The following is a 13,583-nucleotide window of genomic DNA, read 5'->3' on the forward strand; positions in this document are numbered from 1 at the left end:
ACACACACACACACACACACACACACACACTATCTATCTATCTATCTATCTACCTATCTATCCAACTATCTACACACACACACTATCTATCTATCTATCTATCTATCTACACACACACACACACACACACACACACACACACACACACACACACACACACACACTATCTGTCTGTCTGTCTGTCTGTCTGTCTGTCTGTCTGTCTGTCTATCTACCTACCTATCTATCAAACTATCTACACACACACACACACACACACACTATCTATCTATCTATCTATCTATCTATCTATCCAACTATCTACACACACTATCAATCAATCAATCTATCTATGTATCTATTCAACTATCTACACACACACACACACACACACACACACACACACACACACACACACACACACACAAACTATCTATCTATCTATCTATCTATCTATCTATCTATCTATCTATCTATCCTTGATGAGTGACATCAATTGCTGGTTCCTGTCTGGTCTCCATGCTGTTGAAGACACTGGAAGAAGTGATACTGCACTGCAGCAGGTGAAGTCCAAATATTACATCTGATTTAACTCATTCAGTCCATTATTTGGGAGTATAAAGGGTCAGAAATGTTTGAAGGTCCTCCTACCTCCCAACATACCAAATGTTCTGAATGCTTTAATACATCTTCATTTGGTCTTTTTTTTTTTGTGTCGTGTAGCTTTTATAATGACATTTCCTGTTTTGCATCTCTGGTACATGACCAGGGCCGGGACCATATGAGAAGTTTGCTGCATCCCAGATGAATCCACAAGCAATTAGCCTTCCAAATCATAACAGTTTTATTGTGTCCTGGCCACTGGCCAGCACCCTCCACCTTTGTTTAACACCTAAAGGCCCTACAGTCCCTCGTCTGGTGATCTGTGGGGCCTGTCCAGTCAGGCCTAGCTTTGCCCTGCTCTCGGGGTTAATAGAAGTCAGTTCCCTGCAGTTGTCTTTCTCGGTTTTTGCTTATTGTGAAATGTGTGTCCTGTTCCCAGCTGCCATGTATACATTACAATGAAGCAATAAATATGGTTGGATGCTATAGGTAACACGCACAAATACTTCCCATACACAGAGCCCTGCAATACAGTTTTCTGTCTCTTCCAAGAAACACTATGCTACGTTAATGGACAACTGCTGCCCATTAATCCTGCCAACATCACGTGTCTAAAAATTAGTGCATTTTTGCAAAGAAAAGAGTCTCATATTTTTATTTTCAGTTATACATATTTTATTTTTTTTATAACATTGCATCATTCTCTAATATTTGCAGTTTACAAACTACACTCTGCACTTTAGACCATGAAACAAAGCAGAGCTAATTACCCTGTGAACTTCCCTGCTTCAGAGAATAGCACTGTAGCCGACCAACTTTGGTCGTACAGCTCAGAGAAGTTCTTTATCATAGATAACAACTGAAGTTTCTTAACTCTTCATGTACTGGAAATATAGTGAGACTTGTACCTTTGCTACTAATGTTCTATTTCTTAGCTTTACTACACACACAATTCATTATCTCCTAAGTTTATTTTCACTTCAGATTCCCTTTAAACCATTACATTTCAGTTCAGATGTTCTCCTTTTCTTCCGAATGTAAAATTTCCCCTTAGTATGGCATCAAATTTGCACACTCAAAATTCAAATGCTATAGTTGTCCTTAAATCTTTGTTTTTTTGTCAAGAAAGCACTACTTGTCCTTACTAAAATGGTACACAAAGACTATTGCTATTTGGAGTGTGTCAGTCAGACAGTAGAACAGCATTGCATGCAGTGTCTCTCAGGCAACGGATGCCTCCATATGTGCACTTGTCATCTTTCTGGTGTTCCAGAGGTCATAGGAAGTACCACTTCTGCAAGCACAAGCTGCTCCTACAACTGATTTATCGTAAATGATGGAAATCGCTGTATTAGAACTGTGACTGTATGTGATAAAAATGAAAGCAGATAAGAGCAGAAACTTACATTAGCAGGAAGGCAGGACTTCGTGTCCATGTCAATGGGCCTAAGTATGAAAAGCTAGCAAGTACCTTCCAGAGCCTAGTGAACTTATGGTACCCTGACCTCATTCTCTTAGTGGGTTCTGGAATTAGAATGCATTTGGCTACTTGGGGAATTTACATTTGCCATGATCTGCGTCATTTACCATGAGACAGCACCATGCTACGGGTGGGCTTGGGAAGGGTTTGGGTGCACTGAACTTCTCTGGGTGCTCTTTAGAACCATTACAGGATGGCATATCTCCAGTGTCTAATCACCACGATGACTGATTTACAGCAATTTTCTGCTGGAGTCTGTTCTTTTATGCTGCTGGAAGAACAATTGAAAAACGCTGAAAGAAACATGTGTAAGCTTCCCTTTTTGTTAGCTGCTACCTTGTAGGCTTCTTATTTTCTTCAATGGAGAATGACAGTTGCAGGTGTTGCTGTTTCTCCCTGAATATACTACAATCTTTAAAATGCTTAGCAAAGGTGATTGGTTGATGCATTTTAGCAACTCAGCAGCAACATTTGCTTACACTGAATATCTCACAGCAACAACCCGTAATGACAAAAAGGGAACATGGGCACAAGCCATTTGTCACCTGTGTAATATAGCCACTAGGAATGTACACAGAGCTGAAAGTTCATAACATTGGAGTCATGTGACGGCGATTTTACAGGGCTTTTAGACAGTAACTAAACTGTTCGTTGCATCATGTCTCATTGCAGAAGAAGTATTGTGCCTGTGCAGAACACTCCAGACCACTTGAGGGTGATCGCAAGGAGCGCAGAAGATGCCGACCTGGGGACCCCGGGCCACCGACTGGGAGCGGAGCTGTGGCGAGGGACAGATAGGCTCCCGGGGGCTGGAGGAAGCCCCAGGTAAGTAGATATTTAAGCAATATTTATGGAAAGAAAACCTTTATGACATCAGGAGATGTCAACCTGCAACTGAGAGGGATTATTAATTTTTCTCATCTGTTCATCATTCATATTCTTGTCTGACTCTTGATCTTGAAATAACAGATACATTCTTATTACACAAAATGAATAGTTCAGAGTTAGGATCCATTACATGGTCAGATCACGCACCCTTAACAATATCCATTGTTGAAGATTACAATCTTCAAGGTAGTCACTAACTATAACAAGTAACTTGTCTATATATCTTATCTAAAGTTTAGATAGTTTATACAGCAAATCTAGCTGCAAACAGCTTTAATAGAATATGATTGATTATTCCTGTGATACAATGACCGCAGCCATGTTGTTTGTAAACATTACACAGAGGCAGGCTCATTTACATCTTGAGCAAAAAAACCTAATCCCCCCTCCTCCTCCCTCCTCCTCTCTGTCTCTGAAATCTCTGGCTAGTAATACTTCCCCCTCCTCCTGCCCAGACTGAGCTCCCATGAGCCCTTGCTACTGTCTGAAAGTGCCTTGGCTCTCTGAAAACCTGTGGACGTGGCTTCTTTAGTTTATAGGGAATTAGAGTATTAAGACAAAAACAAAAAAGTATTTGGCTTGAGGAATGCCCCAATAATAACAATAGGAAAGGAACACAATTATGCAATGAGTAAAAGTTCATCTCAGATCCACTTTAAGCAAAAAAAATGTTTACCTTACCTGGGGAGGGGGCTTCTTGGAGCTCCCTGCAGACATCCTGTGTCCATACTGCCGGTCTTCCGCGACCCTCCAGCCAGCAGCAGCAACCCCCTTAAACCTGGGCAGCCACGCGCCTCCATCGCGTCAGGGAGGTGGGGGAGCGGGAGGAGGTGCTGCGAGGGACAGAGAGCTGCCCACTGGCAGCTCAGGAAACCTTGCAGGAACACCCCTGGCGGGCGTTTTGAACAGGGAATTCCTCTCCCCTGTGTTCACCTTCGAGTTAGCGACAAATCTTTTCACTAATCTCGGGGGGTTATAGCACGGCGGTGGGGGGGGGGGCAGAGAGTGGCGGTTGGGGGACACAGAGCAATGTCATTAGGCAGAGAACATGCCTCTGTGTCTATCTGCCCCCCAAAGATCCACCTCAGGTTCTCTTTAAGTATTCATCATCTTGCAGATTCACTAAAGTAAGGGAATTTACTGAAAAACAAGATTAAAAAAGATTTCCTAGTTAAAATAAAATAATGCCAGCGCTACAAGTCAAATTTATGCACTGATGAGATTAAAAGGGAACCATTGAGAAACACTAAAAGTGTGAAGTAAGAGAAAAATGAGCTCATTCCCATTAGAGACGCGCGCCGTGTTCCCAGCAGCTTCTGCGCTTCCTAAAACCCCAGCTGTAAATCAGTACAGGAAACATGTTTTATAGCCCGTTGTACAGATAAATTGCGGAAAAATCCTACATGGTTTCTACTCTATTGATCTCCTAATTTTTTACCAGTTTATACCAGGTGAAAGGAGAGACACTCTCAGCGGCTCCGGAGAAAAATGAGAGAGGTAGGAAGTCGGCCATTCATCTGATTTGTGTTTGTTTTTGCTGGAGTTATAAATGTAACACTGCCTTCCCAGCTGGGATAGATACATTGCTACAGGCAAAGCAAAAGCTTTATTATCTGACTACTAACGACAGCTAAAAGCACCGCGGAAAAAAACCTCTAGACCTGGTTTTATGGAAACGCATCACTTTCCGATGTCAAAAAAATCTCACTTGTTATTGTATTGTCCTAGGGAAGGAATTTAGTCAAATAATTCCGAACTTAAAACGCAGCCCTGGGGAATTATAAAGCAACAGAAAGAAAATAAATTGGGTGTAGCCTGCAGACACCTACGTGATTATGTTCTAGAAAAAAAAATTTTTACAAAAGGATTGCTACGCTGAAATCTAAAAATATAAAAGTAGTCAATATGGCCCTTTAGATAATATGACAACTGCAAGAAAAATAATACAGGATTTAATATAAGAGCTCACAGCAGATAAGAATATATCACTGACACAGACAAAAAGAAATCCATCTGCATTATGTCAAGTGAATTTCTTGCCATGACAACCCCTAATTAATATCAGTAATATATTACAGAAAGAAAGAAAATGTATTGAGATGGCTATAGAACTACCTACCCCTTTCGGATTCATACCTAATGCAGCCACAAAGCTGGGAACCGCATCTACTGCATGCTGGGAAGCTGTGGCCTGCAAGCTTATCGTAGTTCAAGAAATAAAGAGCACAGCTGCAAACTGACGGCTCTCAGTCATTACTGAGACACATTTCTCCATAACATACTGTACCCAATAGTTGATGAATGGACATATCGTATACACCTGTGATTGTACAATACACAATGCCCGTCACCTTGGAATAAAATTCATATACGGAACTTAGAAAGGGGTTTTCAAATTTTGGTACAGAGTACACAGAAAACTTAAGAAAAAAAAAACTGCTGTAAAAAGAAAAAAGAAGAATCAAAGGTAAAAAAAGAAGGAAGGGGTGTTCGAAGGTGATTACCAGAGTTTTATGAGTAGCTTCCTGTCAAGTTCACAGAGTATCAGTTGGATCCATGGCTGCCAAATGTTTGTTACAAACATTGCTAATTCCAGGACATGCTTATGAACCAAAATAAGGCCCGGAGCCCACTAAAAGTGCCTTTCGCTCTGAAATCACAACACTGTGGTGGATCTACCCTCATAGGGTTCCACTGTTTCAGTGCTTTGCCACTCGCCGGCGATTGCTCTGCAAAAGCGCTTGTAGTGGGCCCCTAAGAGTCACACCCAGATCAGGCTCCAGAATCAACCAAACACACACAGACAGACAATCCAGGAGGCCTCTAGCTGGCTACAAAACTCTCTGTCTCTAGTTGCCACTAAAACCACAATTGTTAGTCACATGAAATTGCAATAGCACATTTTGGGGGTTGTTTTATTTGGATTCTGCAGTGAGTTGTGGCAGGTCTCCTTCCACTCTAGGGATTATCTGGCAGCCCCTGTTATTTTCTGACATGTTTATCTGCAATACACCGGGGCCACTGTAGACATACTAGCTTCTTTGAGCTAAGAACCATCTAATGTGTGTACAAGGCTTTAAAGCTCATCAACGGGAGATAAGAGTGCTTCCAAAGGCTCCTGGAGGTGGCAAGTTTGAACCAGAGACGGAGGTGAAACAAGGACACCATTAGAGGACTGGGAAGGCACTATGGGATCACAAGCCTTCTCTTTCCATAGGTAAGTATATAACTTTTAACTTTTTTTTAATTGCTTCACCTTTGCTGCCACAGATAGTATTTTATACACTGGTGTTGCATTTCTTGTGGGCATTTAGTGAGATACCTGATGTTCTGCTTTAAAGAGTAACTGTCAGGCTGCAAAAGCTAATTTAAACCTCTATTCTCCTGTGTTAAACAGTTTAGAAGGAAGCCAAAAAGGCAATACTGAAGTTAAAAATCTCTCTTACTATGATGTGTGCTGAACAGCAAGGCTGGTTATTCCCAAGCTCTGAAGGAGGCCGGCAGGACGCATAACAGATACTGCAAAGCATTCTGGGGCTGCCTCTTCTCCCCACTGCAGTACCTTGGGTCATTCCCTTCATTTCCCTATCACGCCCTAAGGCTGCTTTCATTCACAGTGAGAAGTTACAGGCTCATGTTACAGCAGCTTGTAACAGCAGCCAGCACTGAAAAATCACAGGGCACATGTTCCGTTAGAGTATACTGCATGAGTCAGTTATTGTTCCTAGCCACATGGCTAATTAATATTCACTGCACAGTAGTGTTGTCCATTAGGATCTTTTTTGTGAGTGGAATCATCAGGAAGCAGGGAGGATATGACATCACAATTGGCTTCATAGGAGACAGACAAACATGGAACCTGCCATGAGCTGTCAGGAGCATCATTCTCTGCAAATACTATATAAAAATTCTGTGAAATCCAAACGTGGACAGTGAAATGCATATGTAATGTAAGTACAGCCAATATTTAGGTACTGATATATGTGTTTTTTTTTCTCTGAGACCTTATACCTAACAGCTCCTCTTTAACAAGACAATATTCATCCTTAATGTATAAAACAATACCTCTGTGTTTTCAAAGCCTCAAAATCAATCACTTGAAGGATAACTAAATCTAAAACTCAAAGTTAGGCCTTGCTCAGCAAACAAAATAAATGCTTGTTACTACTGGAGAATTGTCAATAAGTGCCCCAGGCAGCCTCACCCAGTCACTGGCTGCTCTACTAGCTGCAGCAGAGGGACAGAATTCTCAATCACTCCCTGTGCAAGGGAATTAGTAGACAGGTGGGGATGGGGCTTGTAATGAAAAGTGTCACAAGCTCTGCCCAAGCCCCGCCCCCACTCATCTGACACTTGCAGCGTGACAGATGGAGGATTCTCTCTTTTTGCTGAAGATGCGACTGGAGTGACGCAAACAGCAGATTACTGATGAGGATGTCATTTTACATTTTTCCAGAGAAGAATCATATACACAATTAATGTTTACAGCAAGTAAAGGACGAAGAAAAAAAGAATTCCCTGAGGATGACAAAACCGCCTTCCTCCACACTCAGCTCTCTGCTATGAGACTGCTACTAAATTGCCCTTGTATTAAAACTTAAGGTGGCCACACACCATACAATTTTTTAAATATCTGTTCAATTTAAGAATTGCAATCAATTTTTCTGACTGATTGTAACACTTCAAAAATATGACCAATGTACCACACACATATGTTCAATTTTTCCCCAATTATGATAAAAATGATTGGAAACTCTGACAAAATTGACAATCTAACACACACCATACAATCTTTAGAAAGATTGAAGAAAAATATATGGCATTTCGGATCGATAAGAATAGAAGAAAACAGGAAATCAGATCGGATTTTTCAGTTGAATGAAAAAAAAGCTTTCGATTTTTTCGGGAGATCCGATCGTTTTTATCGAATAATAATTACTGTAAAATCGGATCATTTTATTGTATCGTGTGTGGCCATATTGATGCTGATACAAGCATGCGATATTAAACTGATCTCCAGTCACAGGCACTAAGCATGATATTGCTAACGTATAATACAAACGCCACTTCGCCAAAACACAATTTAAGCATTCTAATTATTGTTGTTCCTCTGAATGATTTCATCTCTTCATGAATCCCATATGCACAAGTTTAAAACATATTCAACAGTATTTAACTTAAATTTGAAGCCGCATATGGTATACTGAAGAATATCACTGCAGTAAAGCACAATAAAATGACACCGCACTGCACCACCAAATATAAAGCATTGATAAACCTGCAAGTATTGTATTTATGCACGAGGCTCTGATTAATATCCCCTGATGTGTCCTTGTGAGTGTTAGCCTAAGGGGCCACAAAGAGACAGGCCAATCAAATTAGAACAGGGTGAGCGAAAGGACAATTTCACGTCAAGCATACAGAACACGACAAGGCCAAGGAAAGCTTCTTTCATCTGCTCAATTTCTGTTCACAGTATATGTGAGAGCTACACCAGCCTCTTAATAATCTGCCATCCTCATTTCACAAGTCTGGAGAGAAACATACTAAAATATGGAAGTGCCGAGCATAAAATGTAACAAGGACTAAAGTGTGCCTCGATTATTAATTAACCACCCTGGCGTTCTATTAAGATCGCCAGGGCGGCTGCGGGAGGGTTTTTTTTAAATAAAAAAAAAACTATTTCATGCAGCCAACTGAAAGTTGGCTGCATGAAAGCCCACTAGGTGGCGCTCCGGAGGCGTTCTTCCGATCGCCTCCGGCAGCCAGAAGTAACACGGAAGGCCGCAATGAGCAGCCTTCCGTGTTTGGCTTCTCCTGTCGCCATGGCGACGAGCGGAGTGACGTCATGGACGTCAGCCGACGTCCTAACGTCAGACGCCTCCGATCCAGCCCTTAGCGCTGGCCGGAACTATTTGTTCCGGCTGCGCAGGGCTCAGGCGGCTGGGGGGACCCTCTTTCGCCGCTGCTCGCGGCGGATCGCCGCAGAGCGGCGGCGATCGGGCAGCACACGCGGCTGGCAAAGTGCCGGCTGCGTGTGCTGCTCTTTATTTCAGCAAAATCGTCCCAGCAGGGCCTGAGCGGCAGCCATCGGCGGTGATGGACGAGCTGAGCTCGTCCATACCGCTAAGATGGTTAACACAATACAAAGAATGCCTTTAATATTGGTTCACAGTTTGGCTGAGGTGATTGCATACGTAAAGCTAAACAGACACCTCCTGCAATATACTGTACATATGCACATGAAAACATCAAAAAAGACAGAAACTGTCCTGATAGCTGCCAAGGTAGGTATCAGGTATCTTCATTTCATGTGGATAATAAAGGCAAAAAACGGCTCATATTCTCACCCTGCTTTCCTAGGAGGGTCGCGTGCAAAATTGACACCTGTCTGGAGTATTATTTGGTCAAAATTTGCATACACCTTCTATGAGGGTACACTTGCACTTTCTCACACATGAGGTAAATTCCAGTCTGGAAACACAACACATGCCTGTAGTCTTTCTGCTTCTCAAATCAAAGTACTCTGCATTCCTCCAGACACTAGGGGTTAAACTATCTACATTTTTGTTGGCTGAAATAATCACTCATGACTATTTCTGGTGACAATCTAGCAGATGTACAGCCAACATCAGTGGTCTCCTCTTCAGCAATCCACTGAGTAGGTAAATCCTCAGCAGATGGCTAACTGTGGAGAAATGTCTCCTGCCCACCCCCTCCGCTTAGAGCAGAACGACTTACTTGGCTCAGTGCCTGGGTAACAAAATAGACTTTAGCCACCATGTGGAAAAAGTGATGTGGTCCCTTTAAATCAGTCTTGTATTAATATAAATATCAATAGATGGGCCCAAACGAATTTACGTTTTCCCCTACATTTATCCTTATTTTCTCATCTTCTGTTTAAAGTGTACCCAGGGCAGATTTTAGGGGGGCAAATGGGACACTGAGGCCTATTCCCTTCTACATGACATGCCTCTGTATCCTCTAGACGATACTCTCTGTCCCCTCCTGCTCTGGGCTGCCTCCCCCCAAAAAAAAAAATCTACTGACAGCAGCTTGTCAGCAGCCTAAGAGGGCCCTTTTCCCACCTCTTCGCGCCCCTTCACTGCCTCTCCATGCTTCCCCCGCCGCTTCCTCATCTCTGTGCTCTCCCTTGAGAAGCACAGAGCTGTAAAACTGTAGCATTGTGACCCTGGGGTCGCCGCCATTGTTTTTCCCTCAAAACCGAAACTAGCATATAAAATATTGCAGGAGTGGCGGTAAGCGAGTCTACCTGATCCGGCTAGGGGCCCTTATCAGGTAGTATGTTGTTTTGTTTAAGTATACAGACAGCTCGGGTTCTCTTTAAAATAATTTTTCAGCAATTAAAAAAAGTACCAAAATAAGTGAAAAGTTACTGTAAAAATTATTCTATTTTCTTGCTTGCTGGTGGCCTAAGAGGCTTTTACTGATAAGATGTGAAAATATGACCTAGGAGAAAACTTGGATCGGGCCCAATCTGTCTGCAAATAATGCAACAAATTGTTTTCAAAATGCTTTAAAATTTCTTTATTTACACTGATGGACATTCCCACTGTTTTGAAATGCTTCATAATACTTCACAGCAATGGCAGCTTTTAATTGCTGTGTGTGAACATGCCTATACTATTCACTCTCATAATCTCAATGACTGCAAAATCCTCTAATCTGGGATAATCTGGTATTCCACCAACAAGACTTTTACCTCTACAATTCATCATGAATGCTACAGCTCCAACTGTCTGCCCAATTCACTACTCCTCATCTTCTGATCCTACCCACAGACCTCTTCACTAGCTAACAATTCACCTAAAGCTAAGCATACACTATGCAATGTGTGTTCAGTGTTCGGTATGATTAGTCATTATGAAAATATTGGTCATTTTATAACATTGCAATGTTCAATACATTAGATTCCAGCAGAAATTTGCTGCTAGCTTTGCACTGCTCAATTTGGACTCAATCACATACTGCTGCCCCCTGCAAACTAGCCCCCCCCCTTCCCACACACACACACACACACACACACACACACACACACACACACACCAAAACACACACACAAACCAAGCTCTTACTGCATTTGATACGCAAAAGGATAGACATGTTCAGTCAAAAAATCTGTAACAAACACCCCAACTTGGTGGCTTCTTACCTCAGGAGGGGGAAGCCTCTTAATCCTAATGAGGCTTGCCCCATCCTCTTCACTCTCCAGAATCCAGCGCTGGCAGCCCCCCAAACACCATGAGGTAAATATTTATCTACCCCCATCCTGCACAGGCGCAGTAGCGGCTTTCCAATTGGGCTCAACCGGAAATAGCCAAACCCAATTGGGTCCACTCTCTGCACAGGCGACCGGTGCCTGCATTTGTAACCTATACCATTTATCTATGTTGGTTGTACTCCCTATTATTTATTGTACAGTACTAATTGTACAGAAATAATAATAGTTGTATGGTAACGTATTTATCTCTCTATTGTGTTTAGTGCTTAGTTTTCAGTCTTTTTGTTGGAATCAAATTCACAAACAATGAAACCACTATAAACGCATCAATAGGTGTTTCTTTTGACAATGAGAAAGGCCAGTGTCAGCAGTAAAGAAATTGTAGTGTTTACTGCTTAAAACTTAAAACACATTTTAAAACTTTTATTTTATTTTTTGCTCGGAACACGTGAAATATTGCAACATTTTTGCAACTCCACTTTGCTGGCTTGACTGATAAAGTCCACAAGTCCCTAACATTACAAAAGTCAAATCTCCTAATTGTGTGACTGATAAATACCCCATCAATATTCTATATTGCATTGTTCTTTTTTATTGCAAAGCAGTGAGGGCCCGTTTCCACTATAGCGTTGCGGAATCGCCGGCAAATCACCGCAGGAAAATCGCATGCGGGTGCGATTCCGCATGCGTTTTTTGCCGCGATTTCGCATGCGATTTCGCATAGGTAAGGGTGATGCGATTTTAACCATATCACTGCCTGTGTAAATTAACATGGGTACCTATGCGAAATCGCATGCGAAATCATGGCAAAAAACGCATGGGGAAAACGCATGCGATTTCCCTATTAAATACATTGCGTGCGATTCGCCTGCATTCCACACGCAGGCAAATTCTGAGGGCTCGTTTCCACCTTAGCGAATCCGCATGCGGCGCCGACATGCGGATTCGCTTGGTACATTGAAGTGGCCGGGGCTGTTCCCATATGTGCGGTAAGCGGGAGCGATTTGGCGGCGGGCCAAATCTGCACGACGGGACACACAGAATTCGCCTGCGTCGGAAATCCATGCGAGTCGCCGCTAATGTATTTAATAGGAAAAAACGCATGCGTTTTTTACATGCGTTTTTACCCGCGATTCGCGTGCGATTTCGCACCTTTTTCAATGTTATTTTGCCCTGGCAGAGTCATGGTTAATTTCGCATGGCACCCTGCCATGCGAAATCGCGGGTAAAAACGCATGCGGAAACGCATCCGCATGCGTTTTTACAAGCGTCGGGATGCTGGCGAAATCGCGTCGCAACAGTGGAAACGGGCCCTGAGGGCCCTACCCTGCAGATTTTTTCTGCACAGAAAAACGTGCAAGAAAACGCACAAGTGGAAACAGTCCCATCCACTTGCACTGGCTATGCGAATTCGCATGCGGGCACCGCATGCGAATTCGTGATAGTGGAAACGGGCCCTAAAACACAAATTTCCTCATGCTTACAAAGCTTGCCACTGAAATCACCAGGCAGAGTTCCAAACACTTCAAATGGTCACTTCTCATATTTCACATTTTATAATAAAAAAAAGTATGTTAAACAAATAATACTTTGTGCTGGACACAAATAAAACAAAACAACAGAAATAATTCATATAAATTCTCTCTAGATTGGAAAGTAGAATGCATGTGGAAAGAAACCTATAGGGACAAAGATCTGCACTCTGAAGTGAGTGAATGTTTAGCAAGTAGCTGAAGATGTCTGAACAGAAACCCAGCAGCACCAGAACCAGCAACTTTGTCAACTGCTGGATCAAGACATCAAGAGTCATGTGAGCATTGCCACTGCCTCAGAGATGGAGAGTACAGGTCTTACTAGGTGCAGATCTCTTACTTGGTGCACCACCTCCCCTAGTGGCTGGATAGTGTAATGGTTAAGTGCTCTGCCTCTGACACAGGAGACCTGGGTTCGAATCTCGGCTCTGCCTGTTCAGTAAGCCAGCACCTATTCAGTAGGAGACCTTGGGCAAGTTTCTCTAACACTGCTACTGCCTATAGAGCGCGTCCTAGTGGCTGCAGCTCTGGCGCTTTGAGTCCGCCAGGAGAAAAGCGCGATATAAATGTTCTGTGTTTGTTTGTTGTTTGTTAGTGTGACCACACTAGTCTTTGCTTTTCTTCTTTTGCTCTGTTCTAGAGAAGGCCTGCAGTAGGCACATTTGTAATGCTATAACTTATGCAGCTGCCAAAGTAATACTGAATGTTAAACATGACTACAGGCGGAATAATTACTAGAGATAGTCATAAATATGCTAATGATTCCAGCTTGTATGCACATTTAAGGGGCAACTGTAACGAGAGGGATATGGAGGCTGACATATTTACAGTATTTCCTTTTAAACAATACCAGTTGCCT

At 42.5% G+C, this 13,583-nt stretch overlaps 1 protein-coding gene across 2 annotated transcripts in view; it reads right to left on the reverse strand.

Moving 5' to 3' along the window:
* NEXMIF (neurite extension and migration factor) overlaps nt 1-13,583 on the reverse strand; it is a 596,318-nt gene that overhangs the window by 560,405 nt on the left and 22,330 nt on the right. The window lies entirely within an intron of this gene.

Source organism: Hyperolius riggenbachi, chromosome 8, assembly GCF_040937935.1.
Source record: "Hyperolius riggenbachi isolate aHypRig1 chromosome 8, aHypRig1.pri, whole genome shotgun sequence".
NCBI classification, from domain to species: domain Eukaryota; kingdom Metazoa; phylum Chordata; class Amphibia; order Anura; family Hyperoliidae; genus Hyperolius; species Hyperolius riggenbachi.